The sequence below is a fragment of the Macaca mulatta genome, chromosome 6 (genome assembly GCF_049350105.2).
Source record: "Macaca mulatta isolate MMU2019108-1 chromosome 6, T2T-MMU8v2.0, whole genome shotgun sequence".
Classification (NCBI taxonomy): Eukaryota; Metazoa; Chordata; class Mammalia; order Primates; family Cercopithecidae; genus Macaca; species Macaca mulatta.
In genome coordinates, this window is record NC_133411.1 from 139,785,153 (window position 1) to 139,803,482 (window position 18,330).

Here is an 18,330-nt window from a genome sequence, read left to right on the forward strand (position 1 = left end):
TTGGAGCTGAGGCTCCTAAAAGGGCTGTAACTTCAGCTCTACTAACTAATACCATTTGCAATTTTTAGGAAGGTGATGTAAATAAAGTTCCTAACTGATGGATAATTTGTCCTCTCAAGAGTCACATCCACACCTGTGTCAGACTTTGACTACCACTTGTTTCAGCAATTCTATAACCACCCACACATTTGGCACCTCCCTAGAAGAACTGATGGATCTTAGTATAGATTTGTACTCATGGCAAAGATTTTTTACAACACAGTTAAGACTACAGAGCCAAATCGACAAGGCATAGAATACAGCAGACAGAGTCTGGTTGCATTCACATGCAGGCTTCCTGTGTTCTCCCAGAAAGGGCCACAGAGAGCTCACTGCCCCTCCAACAGTGAAATACAGCAACATATGTATAATGTCTCTGCCAATAAAGCCATTGTAGGACTCTGATCTCAAGGTTTTTATAGGGGACTTGTCACATAGGCACTCTCTGCATAGCCACAACTACTAAAATTCTAGACTACCAGATCGAAAGCAGGTAGGTGGTCATCTTCAATCTTATTATCTAGGCAAACTGGTAAAGAGGCCTTATTACCACCATGAACATTTCAAGGTCAAGTTTCCAGATGCCAGTTCTGCCTTTTGCTGGCAGTTTTGCTAGACCTCTTTTAGATTCCATTTTCTTACTCATTAATTGGGTGATATAACAAGGAATATAGTTGTGAGACCCCAGGCCTCATGGAGCACGTAGTACAATGCCCAACACATAGCATCCTATGCTAGCCATTATCATTAAAGAGTTGAACAAAATTATATTAAATATCACTTTTAATAAATCAATGTTGTAAAACTTTTAATACGAGTTTTAAAGATACTGAAAAGAAATGTGCAAGCTCCTTTGGTAATAAAAATAGGTATTATGTTGATTTATGCAATTCTATTTGTCTGCAGTTTTAGTGGGGGTTTTTTTGGAACAAAGTACTTTATTTAACAAAGGCCCTATAACTGTATCCCCACTATTTGAAAGGTATAAGCATTATGAGCAAGTATTGGAAAAGAGCAACATAGGTTAGTGATTTAAATGATCCTCACATTTTCAAGAGATTTCATTTGAATCATGGTGTGAAGGTTTGCTTTTCCTAATACTGGGAAAGTAAAAGCAGCAGAATAAAAATGAGCTGAGTAGTTCTGCAAGGTCAGACTGCACCCCTGTACTCATTGGCATCATAAATGAGAAAACATGTCTTTTGCTTATTGAATACTTTAATGTGTCAGTTAATTGGCTTTATGCTTTTATTTCATTTAACCATCACAACAACCATGTGAATTAGGTATAATTATCTGTACAGATGAGAAAACTGTGACCCAGGAAATCTATGTAACATGTCCAAGATAGCCCCAGTAAGAACAGGTCTAGGAATTCAAACTTGGAAATGTCCAGCTGTGGCCAGGACTCTTCACCACTTTGTCATACTGCTTATCTGGACCTAAAAGAGCCTTGCATGTCCAAAAGTTCACCCATGCTAATCACTGTTTCACACTGCCTTTACTTGACTCAAAACATTCAAACTGCTGGACACAGGGGAAAGCAGATTCAGATTAACCCAGAATGTAAGAGTTATTCAAAGGTTATTTAATTATTATTCTGCTTTTCAATTGACTTCCCCCAAAATAACTCCACACAGATGTGAGATTTTTTAATGCCCTTGCTGCAGCTATTTTTATATAAAAAGATTTTAGAGGTAATCTATTAGGAAGCAAAAATTTTCAAGAAACAAAAGATATAAAACACAATGCATTTGGAAACCCAGAAAGACTATTTTATCTATACTTCCTTTTTCTAGAGAAGTACATTCTTTGCATTGTTCTCTCCAGAAATTTTGCCTTGATGCTATATTCAAGGTGCACAAAACACACACATGAACATGCACGTGCACGCGCACGCGCGAGCACACACACACACACACACACACAGAGTTTAAAAACAAAGAATGCAGGAAATTCAAAGCAGCATAGTCAAAAGCCCCAGGGAACTTTCAGTAAGCCAATGCATTCCATGACTAGATTTCTTGGTTTTAACAGGAGAAAATACATAGAACCTAAACCCCTGAGATCAGTGTCTCCATTTCAAGGTCACTTGTGTAATGCAGAAAAACATCACCCTGTTTTAAACAGTGAAGAAGGAAAAGCAGGACTCAGCATGTCGGGTGTGGAATAGCAGCAACCAGAGAATCTTTTTTCCAAAAATTAAAAACAGGAGCATAAACCATGCAGAGAAGTACAATCTCATAAAACTGCAACAGTACATCTGGTCTGTGACCTCAAGAAGCTAAACTAATTTCTGACTTAAGGGAAGTATTGACATATTTCTCAAGCTCTGCACTACACATAGGAACCCATGGGAGCTGAACCGTGGAAAATGTTCCAGAAGCTACTAGTTTTAAATAAAAGCATCCTAAGAGGCTCCAGGGAGATTTTGGAACAATTTTTTAAGTGATTAAGTGCTATTAATGTCACATCACAGAAAAATTTGGGGGAAAAAAGCCTCTAACGTGGTCTTCCCCCGACTGTGTTGTTCACTTTTGATTTCTCTCTAGATTATCACCAAAGAATAGTTCTTTCTAATTAGTGAGAGAGTGCAGGGCTCAGGAAGAAATTCTAACATGTTTGGATCATGTATTAGTTCGTTTTCACACTGCTGATAAAGACACCCAAAACTGGGAACAAAAAGAGGTTTAATTGGACTTACGGTTCCGCATGGCTGGGGAGGCCTCAGAACCATGGTGGGAGGCAAAAGGCACCTCTTACGTGGTGGCAGCAAGAGAAGAATGAGGAAGAAGCAAGTGGAAACCCCTGATAAACCCATCAGATCTCATTAGACTTATTCACTATCACGAGAACAGCACAGGAAAGACCAGCCCCCATGATTCAATTACCTCCCCCTGGGTCGCTCCCACAAAAGGTGAGAATTCTGGGAGACACAATTCAAGTTGAGATTTGGGTGGAGACAGAACCAAAGCATATCAGGCCAAGAGAAAAAATAGATGATCAGATACATATATAAATAGAAATATAGACATAAAATATATCTAATATATTCTTCATTACAGTTGAAGGAAAGGACATCCTTCACGTCCAAAATTAAATGTATATTTAATTTTCAACTCCATAGAGCTGCTACAATCGTTTTTTAACCCATGCCCAAAATCAAGAACTGTACTTATCTATGGCAACCAGCCACTGCCAGACATGTATAAATGTCCAGACACATAGGAAAACAGGGCCAAAATGGAGAAGTCTTCAGATGAGAGCCAAGAGAGGGGCAATCTCACAGGCTTTAACATCTTCCTTCTACCAGGAAAGGATTTGATGTTTCTTGGTGATCATAGGGTGACTATAAGTTCTGGGGTGCTCTAGACCTGTTATCCTGGCACCCTATTACTCTCAAAAGTACTTCAGTTCAGATATAGTGTCTTAACCATAGCGATGCTTTAGAAATTTCTATAATGACATATATTATATCTACAGAGGAATATAAATACATATGCCCACTATTGCCATCTACAAACCCTTTCTAAACAAAGATTTGAAACCAAGTAGTGCCTGTCTTACCACAGAAGTCCAGTGGAATTTTAAGTAACTTCAATAAGAACTGACTCTAGGCTGGGCACAGTGACTCATGCCTGTAATCTCAGCATTTGGGGAGGTCGAGGCAGGTGGATCACCTGAGGTCAGGAGTTCAAGACCAATCTGGCCAACATGGTGAAACTCCATCTCTACTAAAAAAAAAAAAACAAAACAAAACAAAACTAGTCAGGCATGGTGGCATGCACCTGTAGTCCCAGCTACTCAGGAGGCTGAGGCATGAAAATTGCTTGAACTCGTGAGGTGGAGGTTGCAGTAAGCTGAGACTGTGCCACTGCACTCCAGCCTGGGTGGCAGAGCGAGACTCTATCTCAAAAAAAAAAAAAAAAAAAAAAAAGAACTGACACTGTTATAGTTTGCCAAGAGGTTCTGGTTTGATGGTATTATTTATTTGTCTTATGAGTTTTGTTAGTCTGCTTCCTTCTGGATCACAGTACTTGCAGACCACAGAAATTTCTGCTGTTCAGAAACTGTCATAAAGCAGCATTGATGTTTACTTACTGCCCATCAATACTTCTCCTGTCAATCTTAAAAGAGCCAGTAATTATACTGACTAGTGTGTTGGTGATTCAAAAGAAACAAATATGGCTTCATTTTAGTTCTTCTGTTTTCTCTTTTGAAGTTGTAGTCAACATACCAGTACTTTTTTATTAACACTATAATTCTCATTACATTATTTTATCAATTTTCAAAGTAACATAAGTAATAGGGCATATAAGAAAAAATTCAGCCTTCTTAAGGCAGAAGAATAAAAGTGGCTAAGATTTATTGGGTGCTGATTAAATCCTAGCAACTGTTCTAAGTCATTTATGTGTTAACACTCTTCCTTGGGGGATGACATCAGCAATATGGCACAATAGGAAGCTCCAAACCATTCTTCTCCCCTACAGACAATGATTCAACAACAACACATGGACCAGATCCCTTTGTGAGAAATCCAGAAACTAGATCAGAGGCTCCTGCACCCTGGGGAACATGAAACCAGTCACACTGACCAACAGGAAAATCTGTGGCAATCACTCAACAGAGCCCATATCCCTAGCATAGCCCAGAGTGATCATGAGGTAATTCTCAACTCCGAGCATCTTCCTGGGGAAGGAAAGAGAAGACTGGAACATAGGCCTAATATTCAGACATTTTGTGGGGCTACCCAAGGGACTGGTTTCTGTCTTTCAAGAATATGAGCATGGACAAGAAACAGCACCAAGTTGGAAGCCACTAAGCACAAAGGTGATGGTAAGAATTATAACAAACTCACTTGCCATTCTCCCCTACCCCCAGTTCAGCACAGCACAAGTGGGAGAAAACTCCTAATCCTGACTTCCTGCTGGGGAGGAAAAGAGTTGCCGTCTCTATCCGACATTTCCAGCTTTTCAGAGGGCTGCCTGCGGGCCTGGCTTCTGTTCCATCTATTTTGGGTACTTGTGGGATGCAGGATATTTTCGATGTTTGGAAATCACTAAGAACAAAAAACAGCTGAGTAGCTTAGTGCTACTCCAAGGACCTGTGGTGCAGAAGACAGAGGCTGATGCAACTTGGTAGTTTCTCCCTCAGGGGGAAAGGAGGGAGTGGAACATGTGTCCAATGTTCCAGTTTCTCCAGTATCTGCCTGAGAAATGAATTTCTGCCTAACCTGACTCAGAATGCTATTGGGACCCTGACAGGGTGCCACTGAGAATAAAACCTGGGTGACCAACGACAGCTCCAGAGAACCTGCAGTACTCCAGATGAACACCAGAGGGAGGAAGAGATAATGAGCTTCAGAAAAAAGAAAACTGGTAATTAAGAATTTACACGCACAAGTCCAGAGAAGGCACATCACCAAAAAATCTTTGAGAGGTCACCAGAATCACTAGCCAGTCTGATTTGTGAAGGTCCCCGTATGAAGCCAGTAAATACTAGGGGAGGTAGCTGTTTTTTCAAATGTGTGCATCCAAACACAAAGTAATAAGGCATCCAAAGACATAGGAAAACACGGCCTAACCAAAGGAATAAAATAAATCTCTAGAAACCAACTTTAATGAAACACAGGTGTATGAATTATCAAAGAATTCAAAATGATCTTCATAAGGATGCCGCATGAGCTCAGGAAAACAGCAAAGAGATAGAAAATACTACAAAGTACCAAACATAAAAATTTGGAGCTGAAGAATAAAATAACTGACTTTAAAAATTCACTAGAGTGATTTGAAGCAGAAGAAAGAATCAGTGAACTCAAAGACAAGTCATTTAAAATTATCCTAACAGAGGAACAAAAAGAAAAATGAAGAGGGAAGAAAGCCAAGGACTATGGCACACTAGCAAGCACATCAATATATATACATTATGGAGTCTCACAAGGAAAACAGAGAAAGAAAGAAGTACAAGAAATAATGGCCCAAAACTTCCCAAATGTGAGAAAGAAAATGGATATAGAGATTCACAAAGCCCAACAGTGTCCGTCATGGATGAACCCAAAGGTCACACTGAGACACATTATAATCAAACTGTCAAAAGCCAAAGACAAAGAGAAAATTTTGAAGGCAGCAAGAGATACTTGAGCTCCCATGTTCATTGTGGCATTATTCACAGTAAGCAAGAGATGGAAACAATCTAATTGTCCAGTGACAATTGATGCGTGGATAAAGAAAAGATGGTATAAATATATAATGGAATAGTATTTAGCTTTTTAGAAAGAAGAAAATACTGTCATATGGTACAGTATGGATAAACCTTGAGGATGTTATGCTAAGTGAAATAAGCCAGTCACAGAAGGACAAATACAAATGATTCTACTCACATGAGGTATTTAAAACAGTGAAACTCATAGAAGCAAAAATTAGAATGGTGATTGCCAGAGGCTGAGGGGAAGAGCAAATAGGGAATTGCCATACTATGAGTATGAGTTTCAGCATGCAAAAATGAAAAACATTCTAGAGATCTGCTGTACAATATCCATACAGTTAAACGTATTGTACTATATACAACTGAAAATTTGTCAATTGAGATTTTATGTTTTTTACTGCAATTTTAAAAAATTCATCCACAAAAGAATTTTATGAGGTAAACAGTATAATTTTTCCCACTTTGCAGATGGTTAAGCTAAAGCAGAAAGAGTGCAATTCAGTTGCCCAAGGTCATATAGCTACTTAGTGGTACCCAGGATTTTAACCCAGATTTCAATCCAGAGCCTACATCTTAATACCTTGGTCATTGCCTCTCTGGACTGCTAAAGAATTGTGGCAACCAAGTACCTGATTCATCACACCTGTGAGCACTGAGCTCTCCCAGCAATGAACCAAGCACTAAGGCTTGTGAATCACCACTCTGTGACCAAGCCTGTGCTAAGGACCATGAGGCATACAAAAAAGAGTTTAACTCCCATCCCTTCCCCCTTCGGACTTACAGTGTATACATAGTAGTATACAAATTAGCTAAACATTGAAATCACCTGGGGAGGTTTTGGTTTGTTTCTTTGTTTTGAGATGGAGTCTCACTCTATCGCACAGGCTGGAGTGCAGTGGCATGATCTTGGCTCACTGCAAGCTCCGCCTCCCGGGTTCATGCCATTCTCCTGCCTCAGCCTCCCGAGTAGCTGGGACTACAGGCACCCGCCACCATACCTGGCTAAGTTTTTGTACTTTTAGTAGACATGGGGTTTCACCATGTTAGCCAGGATGGTCTTGATCTCCTGACTTCATGATCCACCCACCTCAGCCTCCCAAAGTGCCTAGGGATTTTTTTTTTTTTTTAATATGCAAGTGGGTGAGTCTTACCTTCAGAGACTACAATTTGATTGATTTGGACCATAGTCTGGAAATAGGCATTTTTGCAAGCTGCCCAGATGAGTCTAACACACATCCACTGAGTTGAACCATTGATGTAGAGCAACTATTAACCCAAGGGGAAAAGTTATTCCAAACATTTTTATAAATAATCTAACAGGTAAGGATTCTGGAAGAAGAGTATGGGATGAACATAGAGAAGCAACAAAAAGCAAGGAATTATGCAACCATAAAGTGAATGCTTAGTCTCAGAGATCAGAGGCTTTAAAAAAGGATAGATTAAAACCTAAAAAGAAAGGAAAGAAAGATACCAGCATGCTGAAGAAAAGAGAAGTTCCCAACCCTCTTCTTGCTTATTCTTACAATATAATACACAGCTGGGCCCACCATAACACATCCTAATTGATACCAACTTTATCAACTTTTCCATTAATGCCAAACTAGATTTAGCACAGTTAATGATGAATTGTCTATACCAAGTGTATCCGTTGTATAACTGACTGTGTAATGGCTAAAATTGGGAAATGGGGCAGGAGTATTGGGTGGCTCTAAGGATCATCAAGGATTCAAGATTACCTTGCACACACACACAAAGGAACCTATGCAGATGACAGCTTAGTACAGAGAGTAACCCCAAACGACTGTGTTACATTGTGGCCACAGTTGACCAAGACCTTAAACAAGGAATCTAGAAGATTTCTAAACATAGATATAACATCAAGTAGATGCCAAATGATTATGGAGCCCCTTTTCTAAGTTTCTAAGAGTTTCTAACTCTTAGAAAATGAGGTTCTTCTGCCTTCCTGTGACCAACTTTCTCTGTTGCCAGTTAATGCTGGAGCATGAATTATTAATCTATTCATCAATTTCCTCTATTATGAGCTGGTATGATTAAATACACTCACTTTTTTATGCTGTTTTGAAAAAAAAATTAACAGGTGAAATAGATTTGAGAGTGACGGAGTTGCCAGAGAAAGCTACAAAGGAACTCTTAAGTTGGCACTGATGCTGAATGAAGTTTGAGTGGGAGGAGAAGACAGAGAACAGAGAAGGGAACGAAGGGTGGAATTAGCTTGGTCTTGGGTGGGGGCAGCAGGGAGACAAAGCATATGCCTTTCTTCTTGAGCACAGAAGGTCCTGGGAATTAGGCTGCAGCAAGCATTGCCAGTCCCATCTGGCCCACAGCTGCTTCTGGTAATCATCCAGGTTTATCTCCTGCCAGTCCAACAGAATTCCTGATGAGTAGTTGAGCTCAATAGCTCAGTTCCACTTCAAGCTCTGAATCTGGGATATGCCAATGAACAGCATCTGAACTCCAAGAGAACCATGGAACTCATTTAGTGCCCACCCACCCTCCATAACATCTGCATCATATCTGCTAGGAAAGTTTTAGAAGAAATTAATATATTTGTATTCCAAAAACCAAAATAGATTTCTTAGAAGTATCATGCCAGGTATATTCCAATTATTTCTCATCCCAGGTACCAAGCATCCCTGTTTCTTTGGCAGTTCCAACACTCACCACCCAGTGGTGGACCATGAACTGGGACCCAAAAATCATTCCCAGCCAGCTTCTAGACTCAGTTTTGCGAAACAAGTTGATCCCTGGGTTTTCAACCACAAAACATATGTTAAAACTTTTATTTTATTCCCTGGAACATATTACCAAGTGAAATGAAGCAATGCATGTAGTATTTCTAAGGGATAGGTCATTTTAAAAACATTGCAAATAGTTTATAAAAAAGGATTAAACTTGCACCCTACTTACTAAGTAATAAAAGTTACCGCCTACACCACTTCCAGTATTACTAAACTTACATGAATACAAACATCTTCCTAGAGTAGATGCACTCACTATTACTCACTGAAGCTGATTTATAATAAAATAAAACATAAGGGAAAGAACACAGAAAGAGTCCTGAGTACTATTTTTTGGTCCTGCTACAAACTGCTTATACTAATTACCTTGAACTGTTACCCTAACTTCTCTGAACCCTATTTCCCCCATCTATAAAGTGTTAAAAGGAAACTAAAAACACATATGGGTCATTTCCAGGTCTGACATATCTAGACTCTTGGATCTAGATTGCTTAATTCCCTGGAAATACCTTGCGTGGACCAACTGGGAACACAAAATCATTTCAGGGACTATAGGAAGTCACTATAAGTAATAAGTAGCATTACGAGGTTAAATACACCTATTCTATTAATTTGCGGCTTGTTTTTCACTAAATCTCCATTTTAATTTGACATTAGTTCTAATCCCAACCTGCTAAAATATAATGAGAAACCCATGTCCTTGGTAGCTAATCTCCAAATATGGCCCCTAAATGAGCCCTATCTTGCACTGTTCACATCTTTACGTAGTCCCCTCCCCTCTCTCCCTGTTTAACCATATAATGCAACTGAAATGGTGTTGAGGGACTTCCAGGTCCAGGATATAAGAATCGTTGCACGTTACTCCTTGGAACACTTGCTCTGGGTGAAGCTAGCTCTCATGTAAGAAGTCTGACTATCCTCAGATCACCATGCTATAAGGAAGGACAAGCTAGCCATGTAGAGAGGACACATAGAAAGAGAAAGATGTCTGACTAGCGCCCATCAGTTCCAGTCATCCCAAATGAGGCTCCACACATGTAAATAAAGAAGCCTTCTTGCCTATCAGCCCACTCGAGCCTTCAGATGACTGACTCCAGGCCCAATAGCCATCTGACTATAACCACAAGAAGACTCAGATGGGAATCACTCAACCAAGCCCAAGCAACCAAGAGAACTATAAGAGATAATAAATTTGTTTTAATATAACTGTAATAATAAATGGATGTTTTGAAGTGATTTTTCTTTATGGATAATAGATCAAATCAAACAATATCCCATGACCCCAAAATTCTACTCCCTTTTAAATATTCTTTAAAAAACCTGTGACTATGTAAAAGGAAGGTTGTAAAGCGATCTTTATTGCAACATTTTTTGCAATGGCAAAAATACTGGGGAGAAATGTTCATCAGCAAGAGAATAAATAAACCACTATGGTATATCTTTATTGGGAATACTAATAAACAGCAGTTAGGAATAGTGAGGTGCAAACATCGACAAATACCCAGAGTTACATCATTCAGTAAAAAAAATACAAACTGATATTTATTATTTAAATACAATTTTGTTTAAATATGTATTTTTATGTTCCTATGTCTGGACCATAAGAAAGAGTGACAGAGAAGGTATAGTACATTGCGTGGTAATAAATGCTAAGATGAAAAATCAATCATGGAAGGGAACAGGATTTTCTGGGGGTATATGCTTTTTTAATAGGCAGATGATATGGTTTGGCTGTGTCTCCACCCAAATTTCATCTTGAATTCTCACATGTTGTGGGAAGGACCCAGTGGGAGGTAATTAAATCATGGGAGCAGGTCTTTCCCATGCTGTTCTCATTACAGTGAATAAGCATCACAAGATCCGATGGCTTTATAAACGGAGTTTTCCTGCACAAGCTCTCTTTTTACCTGCTGCCATCCACGTAAGATGTGACTTGCTTCTCCTTGCCTTCCACCATGATTGTGAGGTCTCCCCTGCCACGTGGAACTGTAAGTCCAATAAACCTCCTTCTTTTGTAAAATTGCCCAGTCTTGGGTATGTCTTTATCAGCAGCATGAAAACAGATTAATGTAGCAGAAAAGTCTGAATAAGAAAGCTACATTTGAGCAAAAGCCTAAAGGAGGTAAAGAAATTAGACATGAAAGACATCTGAGCAAAACGTGTTCAAGGCAGAGAAACCAGGTTCCACCCTTCTTGTAACCCTAACTGGGCACTGATTTTATTAAGTAAGTTTGAAATCTTCTTCTCTAAATTTGACATATTAATGTATTTAAAAATAAAAATTAATACAAAATACCATTTCAAAAATTGAGTAATATTCCTGAAGATGCTAAGAGATCTTCTGAAGTGCTGATGCAGGAATATAAATCACCAACTTCAAGACTGCATACAAAATGTATACTCTCAAAAATCTATGAGTGATTTTAAAATTCTCATTAAAGCAAATAATCTAAATATCTAGGTGACCAAGTCCTCCAATATAAAGTTACTTAAGCATAGGCATATTCACAATTACTTCTCTATCATAGGCAACCATCTATTGTCCTTCTTCTTTCCAAGAAAAGATCTTCACCAGAGTATATCACACATCACACTATTCTGAATCAAATATTCAGTTGCAAATAGGTAGTTTCCAGGCAGAAAGGACGTTGCCTAAAAGCTGTCCATATTATAAACAGTTCCTCTTACTTCCACTTTCTTCCTTTTCTTTGCAAGAAGAATGCCCATCACTTCTTTTTTAGGAATGCCCATCACTTTTTTTTAATCTTGAGATCTAGATCCCTAGTTCAAAGAATTTGTAAGAAAAATCTCAGCTCATATATCTGAATCTGTCCTAGAAATGACATGCTGGGATAATAATTTATGAAGGAAGCAATTTTTAAATTTCACCTGGCTTTTGTCACAGCCTTCTCACTTTTCAAGAGTTTCCTTATTGATTAGGGTGTTAAATGGGATTTCTAGCTGCTTCAAAGTGTAAGATACTATTGGGCCCTTCTAAATTCCACAGATGATGCCCTGGCAGCAGCATTAAAGGGAGACGCTGCTGCATCACATTCACATGTGAGTCCCCTTACAGCACTCCTCTGCCTTCTGGAGGAAAATTCAGCACCGGGCCAGTGAGAAGCCAAAGAGCCCTGGGATTCATACACGTATTCCCTGGGGCTCTAGAGTTCCCATACGAATTTTTAAATTCTAAAAAGAATTACAGAGGCACATTGTAAAGCCTCTGGATGACCACCATATTATGAAGTATTGCCCCACAGTATTGCCTTTGTTTGCATTTATGGTCTCTTTAGCATCTGATAATATCACTTTAATTATCATGAGATAGTGAGAGAGGTGCATAATTATGGTAGATCTCATTTTTAAGCAGAACCTTTATTAAAAATCAAATTGCATAAACTTAAATAGATTATATTAAAAGGAAAAGTAATAAACACTCAAAGCTTATCACTTCCTAATTATTTTACTATTATATATACCCTTGAGATTATTTACATTTAATGTATCTGTATGGTAGAAACACATGGAATGGTGTGCTACTGCTCATTTTTTCCCATTCTTTATTCAGTGATAACACATTGGTAGCTTGAAATCAGCAAACATTGGAAATCAGGATTTGACTTATTGTTTCTTGATTGTCCAGACCTAAGAAAGTGGTAGAAAAATGTTAACAATGGAGATTAAATTTCAAAGTGTGTCTTAAATTTTTTTTAATTAAAAAATATTACTCCAGTATTCAAACACTATTAGCTGATTCAGTAAGTAAGTTGCTCACCGTATTGATTTTTTTAAAAGTGAACTTCCAACATACATATTTATCATTTCACTTTGATGTTACATTAATGTAAACAAAAATACCATTCAATATTCAGATAGGAACTACACTTGTTCATGAATTGCACTGATCGATTATATAAAAGAACTCCCCCAAAATAAAAAAAAAAAATTCTGTGAGAATCAATTAGCTATATGAAATTTACAATAAAGATTATGTGTGCTGCACATCCTTTATGTTATCAAACTTTGGTTTTTGTCAAAGAGCTAGTAAACATTTGCTATCACACCACTGGATGTATGTATATTAAAATAATGCATTGATATAAACTAAAAACCAAAAGACAACATGTGAATATAGATTTTGCTATAGTAATTCAGGATAAAATAAAACTGGAAAAGAATTGAGTCATGGGATTTTAACAGAAATGCTAAAGCCAAACATTTTCGAACTATAACAATAGTACCACATTCAGACTGAAAGCAGAAATTTAATTTTTATAAAACAATATCATACACAAAATTAATATTATTAAATATCTGTTTATTGGATTTTTATACATTTAATATTGAAATTTGCTTTGAATTTCATAGTTCTGTAAGAACTAAAATCATTCCTCCACTCATTCATTCCCCAGTGAATGAACTGATACAGTTAATATATGCCAAACACTAATTTAGATGCTGGGTTATATCAGTGAACCAAATAGAAGAGTTTTGTTTATTTCTATTTTGTTTATATTTAAGTACTATTCTAATACAGATTGTAGTTTAACATTGGATATTTACAATTTTTTTTCAAAAAAAGACTGTACATTACTCAAATTTGACCAAAAAAAAATACTAAAGCCTTTTTCAGAAGGCAGTCTATAGCCTGTTCACTGCAGAGAGGGCTGAAAAGTGACAAAGCATAAAACTCAGTCAAAACTAATGGCTAAGGATGGTGGAGTCTGGCCTTTGCTACCATTTTCCTTTAACGTGTACATTTATTTGCAAATCACTGTCTTAGTCCATTTATGCTGCCATAACAAAATACCACAGACTAAGTAATTTATAAAGAAATAAAATTTATTTCTCATGATTCTGAAGGCTGGGAAGTAAAAAATCAAGGTCTGGCCTCTTGCAAGGGCTGCTCTCTACTTACAAGATGGTGCATTAAACACTGTGTCCTCTAAAGGGGAGGAATACTTTGTCCTCACATGGCAGAGGATAAACGGGCAAGAGGGCCAAACTGCCTCTGTCAAGCCCTTTTATAACAACATTAATCTATGCCTGAGGGTAGATCCCTCATCTCCTAAACACTTGCCAAAAGGCCCCACTTCCCAACACAATTGCATTGGATTACGTTTTCAACACATGAGTTTCAGAGGACACACTCGGACCATAGTAATGATCAAAAGTAGACCATCCTCAGCATTTATGATGTCTGAAATAATCTCATTATGATTAAACCCTTTCACCTAAAGCATTTTCCCATTTTGAAAGGACAGGGTTTTAACAGAGTAATTTAAAATAGGCAGATGTGGCTGGGCATGGTGGCTCACCTGTAAGCCCAGCACTTTGGGAGACCAAGGCCGGTGGACCACCTGAGGTCAGGAGTTCAAGACCAGCCTAGCCAACATGGAAAAGCCCCATCTCTACTAAAAATACAAAAATTAGCCAGGTGTGGTGACATGCACCTGTAGTCCCAGCTACTCAGGAGGCTGAGGCAGAAGAATCACTTCAACCCAGCACGTGAAGGTTGCAGTGAGCTGAGATCACACCACTGCACTCCAGCCTGGGCAATCGAGTGAGACTCTGTCTCAAAAAAAAAAAAAAAAAAAAAACAAAAAAAAAAAACCAAAAAAAAAAACCATAGCTAGATGTATTAATCAGGGTTCTCCAGAGAAACAGAACCAACATGATAAACAGACATAGATAGATGGATGGATGGATGGATGGATGGACAGACAGATAGATAGATTGATTGATTGATTGATTGATTTATAGATAGATAGATTTTAAGAAATTGGCTCATGTGACTGTGGAGGCTTGACAAGTCCAAAAGTAGGCCAGCAGGCTGGAGACTCAGGAAAGAGTTGCAGTTTGAGTTCAGAGGCAGTCTGATGAATACCCTCTTGCTCAAGGGAGGTCAGTCCGGTTTATGAAGGTCTTTAGCTGACTGGATGAGGCCCACCCACATTATACAGGGTAATCTACTGTGCTCAAAAGCCATTGCTTTAAATGTTAGTCTCATTCAAAAACACCTTCTGAAACATCCAGAATAACATTTGACCAAATATCTGGGAACCACAGGGCAACCAAGTTGACACAAAAAATTAAGCATCATGAGTAAATTCAGCATTTATTGCTTAGTCAATAATTTGCGAAATGCATATGAAAATATTTAGAATGTTATTATTACCTTTATTCTGAGATAAGGAATCACTTCTGGGAAATAATTGTAAATTGAATTCAACCCTGACAAATAATCATGAATTGGATTCCACGGTATTTAAACTTCTTTTAGGTTTTCCTCTTGTCATTAAATTAATTTGAGCTGTAACAAAAATTGAAAGCAAATTAAACTGAAGCTATTAAAGAGTAATTTATACACAAAAAGAAAAATGAAAGTATTGAATTTGGGAAGGAACATAAAGAAATAAAAGTAAGTTGATGCACTATCAGAGTTGTCATTTTAAGTTCTTTCCATAAAAATAAGGGCACAATGGTAATTTAAACACACAGAGAGACACAAGACAGGGAGAGCTAAAGAATAAGAGAGCCAAATTCTGCCAGCATGTCAAAGGAAGGAATTGCTAGGGAGGATCAGAAAACTGTAGAACAGAAATGAAGTCTAACTGTGAGTGATGAAAGAACTACAAAAGTTCTCAGTACAAAGAAGCAGCCAGAAAGAAAAGCATCCCATAGATTGCCTTGAGCACATTTGGCCTCTGAAGCAATAAATGTGCTGAGGTTTAGGGCTGAAGAGACAATAAAGACAGAGTCAGAGGGCAGCCAATGTGTGTAAATCAGTGACCGATGCATTTTCTCATGCCTTGTTCCCTATGGCTCCAGGCCTCAACTGGAACCACATGCCATTTCCACTGAAGGCCAACTTGGCAAACACCATGTCACTCTCTACCTTCATTTAAAAATATCCAGCTGAGAAGAATTATCACTGGAGCTTAAATTAAATAGCCCAATCATGACCAAATATAAACTTTCCATTTTTGTATTGTACAAGACGACTTTTTAAATTTTCCTTTAAAATGAGACAGCTATGATCAATATAGTGGGCACTGACTGGTGCTTCCCCAATTCCCCAGGACTGCTTCTGCCATCCCCACATATCCTTCTTCAGGCTTTCGTGTGCTTTTACCTCCAAAGTTCTCTATGCAGGACTGTCTTCCACTAAGTGCTCTTGAGTCCTGGCACAGCTTGGGCTGCAATAGCAGGAAGCCATAGAAACACCTAGAGGTTTACCTCTGTACCTCCCAACCTTCATCCTCCAGCCCAGGACTAGCAGGGAAATATGGAAGCCCATCTCCTCCCCTCAGGTCAAGACAATGCTGAGATGCATCTTCTACTCAGCAATGCCACTGCAGGAATTCACTACACCCTCCCCAGGACTTTGCCTGAAACTAGCCCCTTGCTTGGCTTCTGACTTGCTCTGTCCTACCTCCCTCACACCCTTAACAGTTTCTCCTGGAAACACTTCCCAGTAAATCACTTGCACAGACAATCCTTGTCTTAGACAACTAGTGAAAGATGATTCTACAGTTTATATTCTTTAGGGCTTTAAGATTCTGTCCAAACAATACATGCAAAACAAGATAAACCAATCCAAGAGACTTTGTTATAATGAGCCCTTGATTCTGTAGCCAAAGTCATAAACAGTGAGTTAGGGCCATCTCAAGTCCATAAAGTCACCAGTGATGTCATGTATGATGTCACTAGTGGCCTGAGATTTTTATGATGGAAAGTAATACAATGTTACAGGGAGACCACTGACTTTGGAGCCAAACAGGCTGGCATGCAGTACTGACACAACAAATTACTAGTCACATACTCATTGGAAGTCTTAGATTCCAATTCTATGAAATAGTTAGATTCTGAATCTACAAAACTGCGATGCTGACCTTAAAGAGTTTGTAGACGTAAATGAGTAAATATTTAAAGCATCTAATACATCGTAAACACAAATTATTATTTCATTTTTTTTTCTGAAGGGAATGATTTTGTCACAAGGAAACCAGAACTGATAAAACATCTGTTTCCCTACAGTGAAAAGCCTTAAGGTAGAGCCCCAATTAATTATATCATTAGCCACCAGTTTACATTTGGAAGAAGGTTACACAGCAATTGGGTTCTTTTTTTTCTGCTTGTTTACAGATAACCTTAAGGTTATCTTGAATTATTGAAGCTTGTTTCACTCATTCATTAATCCATGTTCATTGAGTGGTTATAGCCCAGACACTGGGACATACAGAGTTTTGTAAAACAGACAGATACAACGCCAATAAACAAGTAAACAAGTAAGTAAAATAATTAGAGATGGTGACAAATAGCATGATGGAAATAAACAGGGTAATGATATGAAGTAACTGCACAGGGAGGCTCACGAAGTTAAACAGGCAGTCAGGAAATACCTCTCTAAGACACGGATATTTGAGCTGAGGGAAACAGGAGCCAGTGCTGTGAAGATCCAGGGAAGAACCTTCCAGGCAGAGGGAACAGCAATCTAAGATGGGAGAGATCTTGGCGCCAGTAGAACTAAAGTGACCTGAATTCAGAAGATTATGTTAGAAGATGATAATAGAGAAATGATCAGGAATAAGACCATACAGTTCTTCACGGCTATACTGAATGGTCTGACTCAATGGACTATAGCCATGAGAAGAATTTTTGTTTCTTTCCAACCTTTATTCTTCAATGAATTATACCAAGTCTCCTTTGCCTTCCATTTAAAGACATTTCAGACAGAATGGAAAGCTTCACAGTCAATTTCAGTTATAAAACAACCCTGAGTCTAGTAACATTAAATGTCTAGTAACATTAAACACAGTTTAAAACTTAACCCTCAAATGCAGTTTAATGCACTAATCTTTCCCTAGCTAGGACTGGCCAGCACTTAGAGAGTGACAGTGTCAGCTCTTCCGCTTCTCTCCCTCTTCCCCCTCTCCCTTTTTTGGGTTGCCCCTTCTCCATGGTTTAGAACCTTGGTGAAAATAGGAGGAAAGGGGAGAATATCTCTGACTTCCTCATGCTCCTTGATGGTTGATGCTTTCTGTGTCACGGACGTTCAAGGGCCCACTATCATACATGTAAGAGTATGTGCAGACTCTTCAGGAAGCCCCGCAGAGAACACTCAGTTATTTGATGTAGACAATCTACTCAGAGAGACCTCACCCAATCCACCCTGACTTCCCACCCCTCAGCCATATAGTCCATGACCTCTTGCTTCCAGCAACATGGCTGAAGCCCGGTTCCCTTTCACAGTGCCCATCTAGTCCGTGAGAGAATCGTCCTTTACCTACTAAACACTGGAGGTGTGACTTCCTTAATGCTT

At 38.5% G+C, this 18,330-nt stretch overlaps 1 pseudogene; it reads left to right on the top strand.

Moving 5' to 3' along the window:
- Positions 1 to 8,167, top strand: part of LOC100423659 (rRNA-processing protein FCF1 homolog pseudogene) — a 35,897-nt pseudogene extending 27,730 nt beyond the window's left edge.
- The last annotated feature ends 10,163 nt before the right edge of the window (positions 8,168 to 18,330 follow it).